General features: G+C 33.4%; 1 long non-coding RNA gene across 1 annotated transcript in view; it reads left to right on the top strand.

The window, feature by feature from the left end:
• Nucleotides 1-4,121, top strand: part of LOC127868891 (uncharacterized) — a 49,922-nt gene extending 45,801 nt beyond the window's left edge. The window contains exon 2 of the long non-coding RNA XR_008044298.1: nucleotides 2,269-4,121. This is a non-coding gene — a long non-coding RNA (uncharacterized LOC127868891). The remainder of the gene's footprint in view (nucleotides 1-2,268) is intronic.
• The last annotated feature ends 17,246 nt before the right edge of the window (nucleotides 4,122-21,367 follow it).

Genomic DNA, 21,367 nt, shown 5'->3' with positions numbered 1-21,367 from the left:
ATATGAACAAGCAATCAATTAAGTATTATTTACATGCAGTGGGTACACACAAAAACGTTTTACGCTATTAAAGATATTAACATGCATTTCGTCTCTTCAATAATGAATACTATCACTACATTCATTTACGCATCATCCTCGTCAACGTAATTCAAACAATTGTAATTGGTTATATTTAAGCAATTAAATTTTGATTAGATAATCATGGATTTAATGTATGGATATCCAAATTAAATTGATTGGTCATTTGAAGGTAACGCAAGTCAGGTTGTCTTAATTGCGAGACGCCGAACTGTGAATAACATGTCAATTGTCTTCGACAATAGATTAAACCGGGTGAATTAACACCCGTGTAAACTGCCAGATAAGATTAATAAAGACACTACCCCTCTCCTGATACCCTCCAGTATGCCAATTATCATCTCATTAATTGATGGCAGATGTCATGCAAACAAAGGCGGATGCACTAAAGAAGTCTGCAATGAACAAAAAGATGTGACTGCATATATATATATATATATATATATATATATATATATATATATATATATATATATATATATATATATATATATATATATATATTTTAAATAATTTCTTTGCATAAAAAATAAAAATCGAATATTCGAACATGAATTTTGAAATCGAATATTCGGCCGATTTTCGAATATTTGAATATTCGAATATTCGTTGCCATCCCTATTTAAATGTGTTTGTGTCATTCTATCCAATTCATTGACGTCGCAATAATGTCCCTCTTGCTACCTAAAGCATTACGCTTCGATCTCCGCTTGGTACTGAAGGTCTTTCTAAAGATACCAAACGCACACGTTCTAGCAAAGAAAGGGAAATTTTCTAAATGTTCTATATAGTCTTAATAAGTCAAATATATGCAATCGAGCTACGATAAATGAACCGCTTCAGGCGAAAAAAAGTCTCAGACCATATTTATGATGCCAGCGCAGTTCCAGCCAAGCGTACGCATCCGCGCTATCCGGTCAGAACTACGTAGATTTAGACACATTTTTGCATGACGCGGCTTAAATGGACTATGAAATACGATTGCAAAGGGTTGTGTTCATAATTGCTAGATGAACAAGATTTTATCACAGTATTAAACATTATCTCCGACGACGCATGTCGTAAGTTGTAAGATTCTTGTAAAAAAAATTATATAGAGAAAAAGGGAGCAATCGTTAGCAATATGTACGTTGTAAAATACTAATTGCATATGTACGACTTCAATTCATATGGGGCAATGATTGTAAGAATGAATTGTGTGCACTGTAAATTTCGTGGAACAGATTTACGTTTAGGGACAAACAAAGGGACGAACAGATTGACGGACCGAAAAAAAGACAGGCGGACGCACAAAAAATAACGGATTTCCACTGTGAATCCAGTATATTCCATTAACTTCGTTGTGGGGGAGTGGTGTGATAAAAAGTTTGTCTTAGCTCAATAAGTAAGACCGCTAAAGTAATACTTAAAGCTGTATTATTGCCAAATGGCACATTTCTCAATTAAGTTTTTCACAGCTTAATTGGTTGATAGAAAACAACAGTTCCTTCATTTATTCTAAAGAAATATTGCTCCAAAATATTTTAATTAATATAATAGCAATATTTCATTCAGCTTAGTTTAAATATATATATCCGTTCTTAATGCAGAACTATGTTGAGGTACTATTCCAATAGTACAATAATTTGGAAAACAAAACAATTCTTAAATCGGTGTATAAAGCCATCAACCACAGCTACAAAAATCTGTAAGTAATAAAAAGTAATAAAATAATATCACTTCGCATACTAATTCGCATAAACAAAACTACAAACTCTCATACTACAAGACTGCAGACAATTATATTAAAACATCTCAGAAATAATCTTAAAGATTCAATATCAGATTCGGCATATTAATTCACAAATTTATTAAAAAGATAGCACAAACTTCAAACGTTAACTTAATGCAATCCTCATATATTACAGAGTTCACGTTTTCATGTGAATCGTTAAACGAAAAATACAAAAAAGTAAATTTTATAATATGACGTGATAATAAGTAAATAATAAGTATACTAATCTCTGGCTAATGACAATCTCGTGCAGTGCAATTCGTAGTGCGCTTGACGTTTAATTCAATATCACAGATACAATAGAACACATATATACACTTTTTAGGTGTACATAGATTTACGCCTATATTAGCGCTACTCGTTGGAATTGGATGGTTACCGAGCACTTATCGTAGATGGCTTGCAATGATCAGGTTTTGGAACAGACTTGTAAGACTTGACGAAAATAGATTAACCAAACGAGCATTTGATAGGGACTACTGTTCATCAAATAACAATGACTGGTGCAGTGATTTTAAAACGGTAGTGGCTAGTCTTAACCTTACGGATTATTATAACCATAAACGTCTCATTCCAATGGATTTAGCTAAAGAAAACATGACTCAGTTTTACTCAATAATTTCGTCTAGAGACTATGAACATGTTTCAAAGTTAAGAACATATAGAACCTTCGAAACTGAACTTGTCTGTGAAGAATACCTTACACTGAACTTAAGAAGAAATGAACGCGCTTTATTTGCACAATTCAGAACCGGAAGTATGCCACTTAGGGTCGAGACCGGAAGGTATGTGGGCAAAGCCCCCTAGCAAAGACGGTGTAGGTTGTGTAATAGTGGACTGGTCGAAGATGAAACTCATTTTCTTGTTGAATGTGCTCTTTATGAAAACACAAGATCAGTTATATTTGGGAATATTCTGATCTCTGAAGAATATACTACATGTCAATCAAATAAAGATAAATTAATTGTGTTGGTTAAACGTCATCCTAGAAAGTGTTCGAAATTTGTTGTTATGCGTTTTATATCAGAAGCAGTATGTTATATATGTAAAAATATCTGTTGTATGCAGTTGTGTCATTTTAAACTTTAAAATAATATAATATTGTAAATGAACTTCTAAGTATCATCTACGTATTACATTTTTTTCAGAAATATGCCTTCTTAATTTGATAATTTTAGTACTACTGAAATTATTCTTATATTGATCTAACTTAGATAAACCTGAATTTATTATTTCTAATTTATTCATTGAACTTAGCATGTTGCTCAAATATTTTATTGTCCATTTGTATAATAATGATCACGTTATATGTTACACTGTTGTTGAGGTGACTTATAGGCCTATTAGACCGGGTGTTCTTTTATGCATTGTATATATGTCTGTCAACACCTTGTACGTAAACACATGTCACTATAATAAAAGAAAGAAAAATATTATCATATATGATTATTGGCGTCGCACTGAAGTGCGGCGACTAGTATGTGATACGTTTTTTTCGCTTATGGGAGGATAAGTTATTTTACGGATCAATGTATATATTTTTGTTTTAAGAATATATTGCATAGTGGTGATTTTTTTTTGTAAATTAGTGTAAATAAGTACTGCAGTTGTGCCTATTACATTTACTACAACATTTATTGCCAATAATGCAAAGCTAATTCTTTTAATTAATAACTGATCACTGGGACTGGGCAATAATAAAAGATCACAGGAACTGGGCAAATACGCGAACCGGTGAAACTTTCTGGTTTTGTATAAAAACAAAACTTCTTTGTTCCACTATCCTAGCAACCACCTAGTTACTAATAACGGCGCTATAGAGCGCGAAGCGCGGCACGTATTATTAATTGTAGTGAGTCTTGATAAAGGAAGCAGCCGCTTATAAATGATTAGCACCATTACAGCACCCAAGTCTCATTACTATCAAGTCCTCCTACAGCGTTTTTTTAAGAACCACATATAGAAGGCCGCAGGCCTGACCCGTATCTTGCCAGTGGTATGGACCCTTTGGTATGGACCTTTAACCCCGCTCACTATCCAGCGTTTAAACTTCCGGGTTTACATTTAAACCGACTATTAATAGCTTATTAATATCTTAGTTAGAAGGTGATTTTTCAAGCGGTTCCGTAGTGTAGTGGTCGCTTCACATTTGAGAGGCCCAAGGTTCGAGCCCAAGTATAATCAAATTATTTTATTTGTGTTCTTTGTTAACTTTTTGTTTTGATGTAGACATTTTAGTTTAAATAAATATGCTGTTTTATTGCAACCATTTTTTGTTTTTATTATGCCTATGAAATATATGTGTGAGATGGTGGGGGGGTTCTTAAACACATTAAAACTTTTACAGTGTTTTCATATCAATGAGTACTCAACCCCTATCCTAAATGAGTACCGTAAGAATAAGTTCAGATTCATCTCCCATTAAAGTTGAGAAAAATATGAAATTACGCTTATAAGATGAAGCAGATTTTTTAAAACCTACACAGTTCTGTTCCATTAATGAAAACTGCACGCGGATGCCAGTAAAAAAAGGAAACCAATGTAAATAAAATGAAATATGAAATATTTGGGGGTTACAACACAAAATCATAGATAATGTTTTTTTGGGGGTTATAACACAACATCATAGATAATGGTTATTTGGGGGTTATAACACAACATCATAGATAATGGTTATTTGGGAATTATAACACAAAATAATAGATAATGGTTATACCAGTATCTTTTTCTATTTTGTTTAAAATAATCGGCCAATATATTAATATTAACAGTAGAAAAAATGGTTCCATGTAACTTCATTGAGTGCCTTTTACACTGAAATTCCCGACGCCCTTTGATGCTTTGCATCAATACTTATCTTGTAAATTTACAATACGCGGTCAATAAACATCATAACAGTCTGTCAAGTAGAACTAGAGGAATAAGAAAATAATAAGATTTCATATAAAGTTAGATAACGGTCACAAACATATTTATAAGTCTACAAACAAATAAAGGTGAAATTAGTAGCAAATAAACGAGCTGTGTTTCGGTGAATAATTAAGCCTAAAGTAAAATTTCAAATACAAACAAACATGTACTGTACATTATAAAATATCAAAATACACTCAGCAGATTCTTTGGATTTAGCTGTACACATGTTTGTGTGTGTGTGTTTTTTTTGTTAGAAAGAAGACATGATCCATAACATTTACATACATCTATACACTGTAGTAGGTACGGAGGAGGTCCACAGTGCATGACTGGTAAGTTTTCGTCTTGTGTTCTCAAGAATATGTTTGTGCACAAGAGCTCTAAATCCAAGATGGCCGCCAAGATGGCCGATCAAAAACTAAGGAAATACCTTTGTTTCGAAAATGACACAAACAACATATAATTTTGATGACTTTGGTGAGCTTTTTAATTTAAGCAATTTAGTATATATAATTTTTATTAAACAATTAAGCTTTTGGGGAAATATTATACAAGTAATGAAAAAATGACTACATCAATGAAAATAACGGTAAACAAAACATGTTTGTTTGCTTATGACATGTTTCAATTTATACCTAAAATACAGTTTAGATACAATTATAACCTTACTATATTTATACACACCTATGGGACTAAGGAATATAATGATGCAATATTTCAAGTGAATATGATCAATAATGGTGATATATAAGACAAGAAAAGTTGGTGGGGTAAATGACAAATATGAAGGAGAAATGAGCATATTGATATATTTTGAGATGTTCTAGTTTTTGTTAACATTTAGTGTATGTGTTTTTGGATGTGGTTTTTTTAATATAGTTTTAAGTGCATGCACATGGTTAAATAAACAACAAAACATTTCTCTTAGTTTTAATAGTAAAAATAAAGATAAATAATTTATCAACAAAGGGCAAAAATCTCTCACATTGAGCTCTTGTAGAATAGAAGAAACAGGGTTTTACGCTGCATTGATTCTAAGGTTTTATTTGAAAATGTTGATGATAATCTACAATGTCTTGGGTAAAAGATTATTTTTGTTCCCACGAAACTTATTGATCATATAATGTCCAAATCCAAGATCACGGTCAAGATGGCTGCCCCTAAACCTTTGAAGTTCTGAGTTTTCACAAATGGCATAAACAACATCTTATTTCGACCATTTTGGTTAGATTTTTTGATTTAGGCAATTTATAACATTTTGTCTTTAAAAACAAGTAACTATTTTGAGGAATGTAACGACAAAATGAATAAATACTTGTCAAATCGGTACAAAAAACGTGTAGTTTTTGCCAAGGACATGTGTCAACATTTACCTGAAAAGCTATTTGGATGTAATTAACATCGAAACTACATATACAAACCACAAAGAGACTTATAAAAAATGCAATGACATACGTATTATCTTATGTGAATATGGTCCATAATTGTGATATACAAGATTGAAAAGTGGCGGGGCAAATCACAATCTGATAAAAAAAATGCATTTTGATATATTTTAAAATAATTTAGCCTTTTAAAACTTGTTTTGTTCACGGATATACGGATTTGTTTTCATACTGATCAGTGCATGTACAATGCATGTAATTAGAATATACATTGCACTAACTCATAACAGTATTGTTTACAACACATAGGAAAAACGATCATTTAATTGTATGCCTTTAGGTAACGCATTAAAATCTCTCAAATAACACAAAGTGTTGTAAGATATCACTTAAATTGTCCAATTAAACATACTTGTTTTGAAACAAACAGTGTTATAGTTACAAAACACTGCTTGAGCTGTGTTTTTTATCTCTATTTTTTGAGGGGGGGGTGGATAATTGTCTATGCTGTTTACTTAAACTGATACACGGGCATAATACACAATTGTGAGACAAAATCTTAGTCTTCACTTAATTACGAAGTTTCTGTATTGTTTTTGAAACGTATTCTGTCCTTTCTATGTGATAATAGAAAACATAGTACATTGAATCGAGTAAGCAGTTTAAATCTAATTAAGTTGAGCAACCAAAACAGTTTGTGAGTGTGTGAGTATTTTGAACTTTACGAGTTTCTTCCGCGCCTGAGGCTGAATAATGTGGTGACCCCAGGTCGGTTCCAAAACTTCTACGAAATGTTCTCACTAAACTCTTTAAAAATCAAATGGGAAACTATTGATAGATTGGTAACAACCATAAAGAGCTAGAGTTGAATGTGAAACTAATGTGAATCTCTAAAATTAGAAATTAGAATTATTAGAAATTATTATAAATTAGGAATTTTAAACAGAAACACCAGTTTTACACTCAAAGTCAAAACGAACATTATAACTATGCTCAGCAAGCGGTTATTTTTTAATGTAAAACAACACTTAGCGACAACATACTTAAAATTAAATTAAAGATGTGAGATATAAAAATTGATTTTTGTGTTTATTAATCTTTCAAACGCTATAGTTTAATGCGTCGTAAATGGAAAGCGGGCGACGTGCCAGAATGTTCAAATCATGCTGTTAGCGCCATGTATGCACGGTACATTGAGCGCATGGAAATCTTTCATACAGATGATCATTTACCTAAGGGGCGATTATAGGTATAAATGGTCCGTCAAAGGCTTCAATCATATTTCGAAAAAAACATGGACATTTTGAAATGTATGTTCAATTTCTGTCTGCGACACTCATGTTGTAGAGAACGGAAATTGTTATTTGTATCATAGAATTCCATGAACTTACTGAATTCATATCGAAATCAAGTGCCTGGTCTTAAGTTGAGCGATATTTGCCAAGAACAATTGACATTGATATGATTGAACCAACAACACATGCAATTTTTCTCACGGAAATTGACATAAGTAAAATAAATTCTTCAATCAATGAAAAGCATGTACATATTTCCTTACTTGTCCAATGCTCGGTAATCTGAATCTCACCGTTGAAAAAATCAAGCACAGCTCCCACAAATTGTATGAATTGAACTGGGATCCAAATGCATTTTGTCTGCTTTTTTAATAAAACCTTAATTACGCGAATCTGAATCGTGTTTTATTTGAATGCCTTAAACCAAAGTGTTTTCGTATGAATGTGAACAGCAAAGTCCGTCATCAAGAAACATAAGTACGTATTTTCTCTAGCTATGCCATGTTTTGATCAAAGGGCGACAAATCTTGGTAAATATCCAAAAAGCAGTACTTAATCAAAACGGAAGAAGTAGAAACCGGATGTAGCGGACCTTGCAGTCTGTCCCTTCCATGAAAATCCTAAAAAATCGCAATGTGCTTTGATAATTTCAATACAATACAATGATATGCGCTTGTAATGTCAAATTTCACAAAGAACAATCATTTTTGTCAGAAATTACAAAGCCACTTTAAAATCCTCAAATTAAACACTTTGTTTATATACATGTTTGTTTACGGCTTTAAAATCTTTAAAAAAAATCCATTACCTTTTTTTAAATTGTCATCGGATTATCAACATTTTGCGGTTCCTCGCAACTTTCAATTAAATTTCGATCTAACAAAGTTTGATTGGCCTCAAACACAAACTCAGTATTACTGAAAGCAGATCTATTATTGTTCAATAACTGCCTATGTGACTTTTTGTAAAATGAAATTTTATAACCAAATTTAATAACATCAAAAACATAATCATATGCTCCAATACTTTCCCAAAATTTGATATTGTCACGTAGTCGTCCTCGCACAATAATGTCTTGGTCACATTGCTCATATTCAAATAGTCTTTAGCAAATTTAGTATAATTATTTATATAATAATCTTTCAATGTCTCTAACTGCTCGCCCTTGACAGCTGCTAGCATCCGGAACCGGAAGTGGATGTTTAACTGTTTTGACCTCTCGGAACGTATGGGCAGTGTTGCCGGAAGTGCGAAAATTCTCAGCAGCCTTCACATCTTCCGGGACCTGTTGCACGCGCCTTACTGTGTCCGCCGTTGTCGAACGATCTGCTTTCTCAAAAAAGGCCATCGCGACCATCACCATAAAATCTCTGCATGGGAGCAGCAGCATACGGGTGGAAAAGCTTCTCTGATGACGTCATCAGAGACGACATCCTTTTTTGCGTTTTTCTACTTCTTTAATGCTTTATTCTCATCCCGGTTCATCTTTCCCTCGTCCTCGCTGTCGCTTGCCAGGACTGGAATCGTACAACTTCGATGTATCCCAACCGCCCTTGGACGTGTCTGAAATTCGTATCAGTTCATTGCGTTTCTTTATTTTGGTTAACGCGTCCGCTACCAACTCAAGACAGTAGTCCGGTTTGCCATGCTCAATACTCCAGTCTATTTGTTGGATACTGTCTGCAGTGTCCTCATTAAATTCCAACTGCACTCTGTTACATTTAAAATGCCACGCAACGTCCTTTTCTTTCTTGAAGAGTTTGACCTCCTCTTGAGCACTAAAAGTTGACTCCCTAAACTCTTCTTTCATGCTTTTAAATTCACTAAAAAGTAAATTTACTTTGCATTTTTATCCGCGATGTTTCCCAAATACACATGCGGAAGTTGACAATAAACAAATAAACATATTTACTGGTCAGTTACGCAAAGCTGAATGAATATTCCATGAGCATACTTACCCGCCAATACAATACACTGAGCGACCCGACCTGAGACTTTCTTATGCCATGGAACATCATTGTCCTCTTATTCGCTGCGCTCAAACTAGGAAAATTATATATCTAATGGCAATTGTTGAAAAGTTGTTGATAATAAAAGGTTACACAAAACTTACAATTTACTCCACCAATGAAGTAAGCGTTCTCTGTATCATCTTGTGCATCGGCACATTATTAGCATGCCTCAGTATATTATTCTTACGACTGTTTAAGTCGTGAGAACAATATATCTTGCTAAAAAAATTAAGAAGTCCCAGGAAAAACATAGCTAAATCATGGTAACGATATTAAAAGTCTGGATACAGATATAAAATAATTGTTGCAATGACATAACAAGTCGTTTGAACGAAACAAGTCGGTCTTGGTAACGACATAGCTAGACAATCAAAATGCTAGTAATTTGGTTAACGTATGTATTCGACGACGGATCCACAAAAAAACTGTCATGACCCTGTATGATATGAATATGAATAGGATCGTGCATTTAAATGCTTTTCAAACTGGATGTATTCTGATCGGTCGTTACCCAAAGTATGTTATCTCAATCATTCGTGTAAGATATATCATTCACAAGACTTATTGAGTGGTTCCCGTGAGTCAGCCACATTGTTACCACTACTTAGGTACTCATTCCCGAGACTTGATAAGTCGTTTCTACGAGTTAGTTCTCTCCTTCTCGCAAGTTATATGTTCATTATCTCGAAGAAATAAGCCTTGCAAAAATTTGCATACTCAGCAAACCACTCGAGAGTACTTGACTTTGTTTCATAATAATTCGAAGGAAGACGCCAGATATTATGCAATGCTGTATTTAATTATCTATTATACATAATAAAGTTATATTCATTCAGGCAGTATAGGCAAAAAACTTTTTTCGGATTACCTTTATGACAAAAAACATTATCGGCTCAATGATCATATTTGAAAAAAAAAATAGCAACACGGTATCAAAGTGTGAAAGCGAAACAGCTCTAACTGACATTTTTTCACAAAACGACTTTTTGTGTATTTTGTATCGCAACTTCCATGCCTATCATGTATTAAAATATCATAGTTCCAGGCCATGCAAATAAAAAGTAAAATTCAAATTTGTCCTAAAGCTCTTAGTGATATTAACTATATTTTAAGTGCGAAAAGTTTCTATGTGCAATGAAGTGCTACTTAGAGCTCTTTCGTATTCAGGTGGTTGAGTTAAGAAAAATTATAAATGAAACTTTTAGCAAAAATTGAGGAATATATTTATAAAAAATAATAATTATATTTGTATTTTGAAAACCTCCAGAATAAATATTATTTTGTAATTGATTAAAACTATAAAAAATATTGATAAAAGTATTCACTTAGACCCTTTCGCACTGAATTTGGGTATCTTTTCAAATTTTCTTAAATATTTTTTTATGTGTAACATTTATTTTTTTGACAACATTAATAAGAATTGAATCACTATTTAACATTCTGCTTCATTTATACATGTATATATTTTAAACCATAAAGCTTATTGAAAAAATGGGAACGTAATTGCAGAAAAGCTAGTTTAATTGGAAATGATTTTCAAAGAGATGTGAGCCTTGTTATGACCTGTGCCTAATTGTAGCTAGGTTCAAAAGCAGTTAAACTTTACTGAGTCTAGTAAGAGTGCTGTGACACACTCTAGGCCCATGCCTCAGGCTCAGAAGGACCTTATGTACTTCGAAATTCACACTCATACCACTAGTATGCTTACACGAATTCCAAAGAGATGCGAACCTTGCTATGACCTCTACTTAATTTCTGAATGTAAAATATTTTTTGTTTTAAAAAACAAGAAGAATAAATGCATTGAAGTGTTCATGATTTGAATGTTAAGTTGTGTAATTGTTAAATTTCAGATACCTTTAATCTTTGTATTCTTCTCTCGCAATTACCAAGTACCTAGTTTGTTATATACAACCTATTTAAAAGTTAAACATGCCATTTACGATAAATAAATATTAACAAACATGACAGTAATTTGTTTGATATTGTGGTATTTACCAACAATAATTTGTTTCTGAGGTGAGATGTGACTTTGCTGGTCAATGAATTACTTTTCTGGAAAGACAAAATAAGTAATCATTGTGGGGTGATGTAATTGCTTGGTATCTGACTGCCAGTGGATGTTTATCAGTAAGTGACCATTAAGCCGTGATGTGATTTGCTTGGTATCTGTGCAAGTGGATGGTATTCAGTAAGTAACCATTCAGGAGTGATGTGATTTGCTTTGTATTTGTTACCAGTGGATGGTAGTTAGTAAGTAACCATTCAGGGGTTATGTGATTTGCTTTGTATCTGTGCCAGTGTATGTTAACAAAAAGTTACAATCCAGGAGTGATGTGATTTGCATTGTATATGTGCCAGTGGATGTTAATCAGTAAGTAACCATTAAGCCGTGATGTGATTTGCTTGGTATCTGTGCAAGTGGATGTTATTCAGTAAGTAACCACTCAGGAGTGATGTGATTTACTTGGTATCTGTCCCAGTGGATGTGAATTTGTAAGTAACCATTAAGGGGTTATGTGATTTTCTTGTTATCTGTGCCAGTGGGTGTTAATTAGTAAGCAACCATTCAGGGGTTATGTGAAGTGCTTTGTATCTGTGCCTGTGGATGTTTAACAATAAGTAACCATTCAGGATTGATGTGATTTGCTTGGTACCTGTGTCAGTGGTTGTTTATCAGAGGGTTACAATTCTGCTAAGATGAAATCAAACAACTGAATGTTGTAAATGTGTACCCATTATGATTATTTGAAAATTTGCTAATAATTGCCAAATAGCAGTTAAGTTATCCAAGTGGAAAAGCCCCTTCATATTTTACCTTGTGTTTTAAGGTTCAGTTAACGTACAACTACATGCTAATACTAGTGCTCAGTGGAAAAAGGTTGTCCGTGGATTACATTTGAAAGACTGTTTATGTACAACAAAATAAAACATTAATTATGTTTGTAAATATATTGAACAATTAAATTAAATGTAATCAAAAGTGGTATAGAGGTTAACTCTTTATATTAGCAGAGTTTCTTGACACACAAAAATCCCAACATAAAGGCATTAGGTATTGTCAGGCTGTGTTACAACCTGAAGTGAAATAACGATCTGAATTGTACTAAACTTTATTACATTATTACAATTGCTTGACAACCTGAATTGTAATAACGCCCGAAAGTTTATCAACTTATTTCCTGGTTTAAAATTGCATCTGATCGCATTTTTAACACAGATTATTGCAAAATATAATGAATACATGTATATAAAATTTATATTAATAAGGCAAAACGACCTATGAATGACAAAAAATGTGTTCTCATACAACCTCAATTGTAATAAAGTTATTACATTTGTACAATTGCTTGACAACCTGAATTGTAATAACGCCCGACAGTGTAATACACTTATTTCTTGGTTTAAAATTGCATCTGATCGCATTTTCAAACAGCATTTTTTAAACAGAAACATATTATTACTTATTTTCAGCCATATAATTTATTTCATCATTGTCTTACCGATGGCTTATATCTTGCGGAGCTATTTATCCACAGCTTGTTCGTAAATTAAGTCGTACGATATTTTATGAAACGGCCCCCTGAAACGTTATAAACATTTTTCTCAAATTAAAATTGTACATCATCGAACTCTAAACAAATACCTTTGCGATGTACAATGTACAAATGTATCTAAATAAGGTAATGTGATCGATAAAGGATAAATACAAATGATGTTTAACAACCTGGTTTGTTTAAACGTATTTAATTATTACATTCACTTGCTCCCCCCCCCCCCATCCCCAAGTGTAATAATGCCCTGAAATGTAATAAACTTTTTTGTTGGTTTACAATTGTATATCAAATAAAATGTATTTTTAACAAAGGTAATACGATTGATGACAGACAAACTTAGATTATGTGATACATCTGAATTGTAATACATGCACTTAATGGCATTATTGGAATTCCATTGTCGCCCTGAAGTTTGGTAACGTCATGAAAAGAAATAAATTGTTTGGGTTTGGAATTGTAAATAATCGATTTTCTAAACTAAAATTCTTGCGAAATGTTTGTAAAAAAAAAATGTAATAACGCCCTGAAATTTTATAAACATATTACATGGTTTTAACTTGCATATAACATACAGTATTGTGACATTTAAATGTGTTGTCATTCTTATTTGATAATAATTGATAATTGAAATTATTTACTATATGACGTTTTACTCATTAATAAACATAAATGATAATGTGATTTCAGATCTTATCCTTCTTGTTCTGCCCGATCGCTTGTACCTGATTGGCAAAATTTGTGGCACAGTGCGAACCTTATTCTTGTACCGTTCCGACACCCAAACCGAGGATGCCTCGTTTTTCTTATAGACTATTTTATACATCGTAAACGACAATATACAATATAAATATAAAATATATTGTCTCAATAATGTATGTCTTTACCATGTATAATTTATGTCTTTTAAATTAGCGAACATTAAAATCGGCGATCGCTCATCGACATTAAACTTAAATGTACTATGAATATCGATGGCCAAGCTCGCACAACGACATTCAGGTTATACCATTGCTTTGAAAAACGAAAGGTGCGCTCGCTCTTCGACATTCGTGTCTTTTAAAGAAGCGAACGTCGATATCGGCGATTGCCTATCGACATTCAACTTGTACTATGAATATCGATGACCCTTATCGCCCATCGACATTCAGATTATATAATGGCTTAGAAAAATGGCTCTGCATATCGTTTTTTTAAAGTCATTATATAATCTGAATATCGATGTGCGAGCTCTGTCATCGATATTCATAGTCGACATCGTCGATCTCCTATCTCCTATCGACACTCAACTTGTACTATATCAAATATTGATGGCCCCGCTCGACATTCGACACTCAGATTATACAGAGGGGGTAATCACGTGATAATCAAGATGGCGACGTTCATGCCGAGGCAGGTATTTTTGCCATGTTAAACCCTTTGTTACTTGTATTGATTGTTTAAATGCCTCTCACGTTAGCCATATCAGCAAGATAGTTACTAGCGTTTATATCGTGTTGATATTCGCTGTTTATCTCGACTTTACTTGTTGCGAAATTTTTTAGCGGGATGACCTAATCAAAAGCTCCAGCAAGAAAATTTGCGGGAAGTAAAGTCGAGATATAAAGCGAATTTTAATACGAAAAATCGCTTATTACATGTTTACTGATATGGCTGGAATGTGAGCGTCATTAATAAGTAAACAAAAGTAAAAAAGGGTAAAAAACGGCGAAAAATAACTGTCTCGACATGGACGTCGCCATCTTGACTATCATGTGATTACCCCCTCTGTTATATAATGACTTAGAAAAATTAGCTCGCCTATGGTTAAACAACGAACATATACTCTGTTAAACACTTAAAGCGAGATTATACGATTTTGTCACATATGTATGAATTAAGATAAAATGTCTCAAACACTTATTATACAGAACAGAACAGAATAGTTTATTTGACGTAAGCATATACAGCTCATCGTCGTTAACATACATATACAATAACAGCATGCGTTACAATAAAATACAAAATATACATCATTCGAAGGAAGATCGATTAAAAAAGAATGAAATACAACTTGTTTAAGTGAGAATGTCACATGGAAGAGGTTAATACTGGGTGACCACATACTGTAAAAACTTTGTTTAATGCTTGAATGCGTTTTAATTCCCTTTTATTATTGTTTAATTTGAGTTACAATGCTATGACGTTAAATTTACACTTAAATGTATTATGAATATTGCTGGGCCAAGTGTGAGGTTGAGCGCTCTATAACCAGGTTTAAACCACCAATGCTTTGCATTGACCGTTCCAAGGCGGTGACCCCAGCTTTATTCATATTTTGTGTTTATGTTGGTTTGTATTGTGCTGTATTGTGCTGTTTTGTACTGTTTGGGCAATCGGTCACTTGCCTTAAATAAAGGACCAACTAATTGTTTTTAATGAAAATTCAATACTGCTCCAGCAGCTGGAGTTCCACTTCTTTATATTGCAACACGTATTACATTATTATACGCTAAGTGGCTTTATGAAAGATATATAATATATAGCAGGTTTCAAGTTTTTTTGTTGGAAACATCGGCAAAATTCCATTGACCATTGACAAACCAGTAAACACAGTATAGTCATAGTGCACTATGAATTTCAAATACAATCAAGTAAATAAAATATACTACAATGAAACATGTTCACATATATAAGACATTTTCTCGCATTTCAAAGCCTTTTAAACAAAACATGGCTAATTTTCTTAACACATTTTTCTTTGAACTAAGTAATTCGATAAACTTAAACATATTTGGGCGACATCTGTAATACTTTGGAATTCATGTTTTCCTAACATCGGCATAGTAAGGACATGTAAGAACAAAGTGATATTCATCCTCAATATCATTAAGGTTGCATAAAACACATTTACGTTGATCTCTAACAATGTTCTGGTGTCTACCCGTTTCAATAAATAATTTGTGAGATGACAAACGTAATTTAGCTATAATGTTCCTATGTTTTTTTATTTTCAGCAATATCAATATAAGCGGATCTTTTGAATACTGGTTTAAATTCCTTATATAAAATCATTGAATTAAATGATGTGACAGTTACGTTCCAGTTAGTAATATACTGGTCTCGTAATCTGTTTTGAAGTAACGGGATAAATTGATTAGAGTTCACAAATTCGGGGAATAACCAAACATCGTTAAAACCGGTTTGGTTAAGAATGTCCCGTACTTTTGATGACCAATTGTTTGTGTTATGTTTGCGTTCAATGTCTTATCTCTGTGATATAACAATTTGTTTTAGAATACAATTACCCTGCTTTACAGTATATAATTTCAAAAAGTATTGAACGATTCTGACATATCTGTCTAAATACAAGGGGAATTGACCAACTTCGGCATATAGCGATTATGAGTTTGTTGACACCTTTACATTTAATATTATTTTACAAAATTTACGATGGACGCGCTCAATGTTTTCCGCTTTGATAAATCCCCAAACCTCACAATTATAGTTTAGAATTGATGATACATATGCGTCAAAAAGATTTAACATGACATTTATAGGTACGTCCATATCTTGTGTTAAGTTGAAGAAAGAATGCATAGCTTTTAAAGATTTGCCATACAATGTATTTGTTGCGGGTACAAAAGATCCACCGTTTGACATGACAATTCCCAGATAATTACAATTATTCACAATTTCTAGTTCTTCTATTATAGTTATTTCAATATGAATTAAAATAAAAGTTAAGAAGAACATGTGTCGAAAAATACGAAATAAGCCAGATATTTAATTCTGAAATCGAAAATGTCTGTACAGTCGAATTCGTCAGCATGTATATCATGCATGTACGATTTGAATCTAAATTTAGTTTTAGTGCAGATTCGTTCATACGAAACAAAGACACACTTTTGTTTTACGGGTCATTTTAACCTCCTGCAACTATATCTGTTCATAGGACACACGAACACTAACTCCGATCCTAATAAAAAGACGAATGCTTCGGTTATTAGAGGAAAATATGTACGAAATATCTTCTTCACAAAAGGCTCGGGACGCTTATTTGTCTTTGCTGCATGTTATGAAATTCGTCTTCAATGTATAATTTTTCTTGCCTATTTTGTGGTATTATAACAGATTTTTATCAATATATTACAATTTAACACATATAAAAATCGTATAATCTCGATTTAAGATGGAATGACAGAAAAAATTGCGATACTACAAAGCGCAATCTTTTTAAATTTTCGACATTCTATGTTCACAGAATCAATATGCTACACGTAAGTCAGACATACAACTAGTGGTTATGTGTCGTATGAATATACATAGTGCTGATACATGCCAACTAAAGTCCACTGCTCATGTACAATTTTATTGTTTGTGTGTCGTATATAAAATGTAGATAAAATTACAAAGGCTGATAAGTATTGCCTGACTATTCAAACGCTTTATATAAGACGATATAAACAGGAATTATTTCATTTCTTGAAGTCATCCTCATCACTTGTTTAGTGCATGTCTGTTTCAATATTAAAACAAACAATAATGAGACCTGTTGACGATGCTACTTATAACACCCTTGTAGAGTTGCTTAAGGGTAACTATCAACGAAAGGTTTCTGAAAGAAGTTCTGTAGATAAAAAGCACCCTGGAGATGTATTTGCGGAATAAGCAACGATTGTCTCTACGGGGAGAAAATCGCCTTCATGATGGAAAGCTTCTTGTTCGCAAATCTGCCGTTCAAAACATAGTCAACCAGAAATTTAAAGAAACGAAGTGTGCTCTTGCATATTCTTTGAAGAGTAAATATACATCAGTTTTGTAGACAAGGCTCTTTCTGATCTTGGATTACATTAGTGTCCAGAGCGTGTGTACATTATGGAAGAGACTGGAATTAGTCCTGAAAATCGCCCGCGAATGTGATCCCCCCCCCCAAAGTAAAAGCCTCGGTCAGTGATTTCACCGTGGTCAGCAACTATCACCCTTATTTTTGCGCCATAGCTGCTTGGAACCACATGCCCCCTTTCGTTGTCTTTAAGGTTGATATTATCATAAAATATTGCACACTAAAGGGGTAATAATGAGAAATCCTAAGCTGTTTGCATTATCTAAAGCGAAGATATTAAATTACTGAATACATTCGTCGATTCCAAACATAAAATTACTTATATACGGCACTGTAGATTATTATTTTAAATGACTTACATTAGGAACGGATACGAGTTTGGTTATGTTTAGTTATAAATTTTATGACGATTTAAAAGTAACTTACATTTTATAGAAATGAACAGATAAAATATATAAAGCGCAATTTTACAATACGATATATACATGTAGGAAAAATAATGAACGCAACGCGGAGCTAATGCATGGAGCGACAGCGGGAGCCGATGCATCAATGTCGGAGACCGGTTGGTCGAATGCAGATTTGTTCAAACAATTAATGGAGACACATTTCCTGAAGTACGTAAACCGGTCCGATATGAGGCAGTCGGTGCTGTTGATCTTTAGCGGCCATTCAACCCATACGTCGCCTGACATCATCAATTAGGCCAGAGCAAGAGACGTTCATTTGTTCGTGTTACCTGCTCACACGTCGCACATCCTCTAACCACTCAATGTTTCGGTTTTCGGTCCGTTAAAGAGCTACTATCACACAGCGTGCGCAACCTTAATGTGTATTTAAAAGCAGTGAGCCCACTAAAAATCATTTCGGCATTTAAAAGGCTGGGCTTTACCCCCATAACAGAAGCGTCATCACAACAGAGAAACCTCCCCCATGTGAAGCGTTTAGAGACTACAGGGAGACGCCGCTATAGAAAGCGGATGCAATGCGACGGAAAAAGATGCGATACTACAATACTTGAAGACAAAAGTGTTCCAAACGTCTGTCACAGCAGACTGCTGTCTGTGCAGACGGAATAGCAAAAAAGAGCGAAACTCAATCCAAACGGTCATGCAATTTCAGGCAATCAATACCTGACTGAAACCGACGAGCTCGACAAGGAAAACTCTGCGCAAAAACAGCGTGATAATAGAAAGAAGCCAGAACAAAATACTTTTTTAATAACGACTTTGCCGTCAAAAAGTTGCATTTTCGAAGATTCGAAGCCTGAGAATGAAGATGATTAAAGACGATGATGAGGTCTGCTGCATATGGCAGCAACGCCAGCCACCAACCGTTCATTACTGCCCTCACATTAAACTGCTCAACTTGGGATCATTTTGAGTTGTGCGTACATTGGGTGCACGTGCATTTGGTTATGAAAATCGAGTTTTCCGACGCGGTAACGAGTTCCGCAGCAGACATCGTTGCTATACATCTTATTATTAAGTTTACTTGTTAAATTGTTTGTTGGTCCAATGGTTAAATTATTATTATATATTATTATAATTAAACTCCAAAAAGAGATGTTACTTATTACCTTATGTTTCTAGTTATGAGAATACAGAATTGTTGTTTTATTCATTTTTTTTTGCATTCGTGAAAAATATACACACAAAAATCAACACATCCTTTTGACCTTCAGTTATCTCCCGTACCGAACCTCATTATGCACGTACAAATAATCGACCAATCAGAGTGACCGAATAAAAAAGAAGCGTGGTCCTGACCTTCAACTGTAAAATTAATAACGAGGTAATTTTTTAGCAAACAAACAGTTTTCGATGGCGATTTGCGTTAAAACTTGTCTGTTATGTATATTTTGTTGACATATTATGTTTTAATTGTGTATTGTATTGCTTATTAGCAATCCACTACCAATCATATTCTTGAGTGACCGGATAGATAAGAAAACAGGCTATACTCTCTTGTGTTATAAAGCTATTTTGTTATTAACATGTTAACTGGTAGTCATTTTTTTCTCTCAATATTTTGGTGAGAAGGACTTGCGCTAATACTAAAATTAAACTCTAATGATGCCTCGGTCGCCATGGCGTAGCGGGTAAAGTGTCTTCCTAACAACCGGGAGGTCACTGGTTAGTTAACAAATTTGAAGCGCTCTTTAGATTTACCCGATATATACAAAGTATTCGGTCTACCCACAAACGAGAGCGTTTCAAAAAGCTTTTGATTCAATCGAGACAAAATAAGTAGCTTTACGCAAATACTAACTAAGATAAACTAAGGATAAACTGTATCATTGATAGTTTTGATCATGCCCAAACAACCGATAAATTTGTTTAATCGTATTAACTTTTTAATGAATTAATTAATATTATGTATAATTTGTATTATATGAATGATGTTAGAATAAATGTATTTCTTAAAGTTAGACTTATTAAAGTACTAAAACAATATAATTGATATATACGTTCACAAATATTATTTACAAGTTCATAAAATCTTCGTGAAATTATAAATGACATATAGATTTTACATTTATTTCCCCCATCATGGTGTAGTGCTAACTTTCACCAAATGCAAACACAAATAAAGCTGCTGTACTAATATCTTCAACTGCACAAAAACAATAGCGTCACATAAGACACAAAAAAATTAACAGTATATAAAAGCAAAAAAGCTTTTCAATTTAAAGAGCGCAGATTGTGAATGAAATGAACTTAAACAATTTGTTTATTCTAATTGTGGTTTCTAATTTGATATTATATTCTATTATAATTGAATATATAGAATCTGTAATTTTGAATATTACATTTACAAATATAAATGATTATGTTATGCATGTATCACTACAATGAACTGATAACATTATCTCATACATTATGCAATTATATAAACGTATTATGCCATGCGTTATGCACTAAAATGAACTGTTTATCTCGTGCATTATGTACTAAAATGAAATGCCAAATGGCATTTGCAATACGCGTATGCTGCAGACTCCATCCATAAGTTCAGCTAAACACATGAAATGACATGAAATGACAAAAGTGAAAAAAAATAAATATATAAATTACAAAAAAAGCTGCCACCCCCCTTGCCGCGGATGAATTGTTGCCGAAAAGATAAAGAAAGAATTTGCGACTGGATTTTTGAAAGAGCAAAAGACAAACTTCCATCACAGGGAATAGGCCATGCCTACTTTGAAACCAAATACAATAACACTTAAGACATAACGCAATTGCGAAACTTTGACTATTTGTACTGTAGTATTTGGAGTTTATTATACTGTACAAGCTTGGCACATAAAACACGCACACAAAAAGTTAGGCGGGTCAATATACACTTTGACACCCCCCCACAAAAGGTATTTTTACTGATTCTGGTAGGGTAGCACGTAAAATCAAGATGGCCGCAAAGATGGCCGCCAAAACCTATTAATGATCATAACTATGTAACTATCCACTCAAATTTGATGTTTTTGGTTTCTATACCCAGGTTGCGGGGACAAAAGAACATTTTAAGATC

This window comes from Dreissena polymorpha, chromosome 1 (genome assembly GCF_020536995.1).
Source record: "Dreissena polymorpha isolate Duluth1 chromosome 1, UMN_Dpol_1.0, whole genome shotgun sequence".
In the NCBI taxonomy this organism is placed as follows: Eukaryota; Metazoa; Mollusca; class Bivalvia; order Myida; family Dreissenidae; genus Dreissena; species Dreissena polymorpha.
This window is presented reverse-complemented; position numbering and strand designations above follow the sequence as displayed.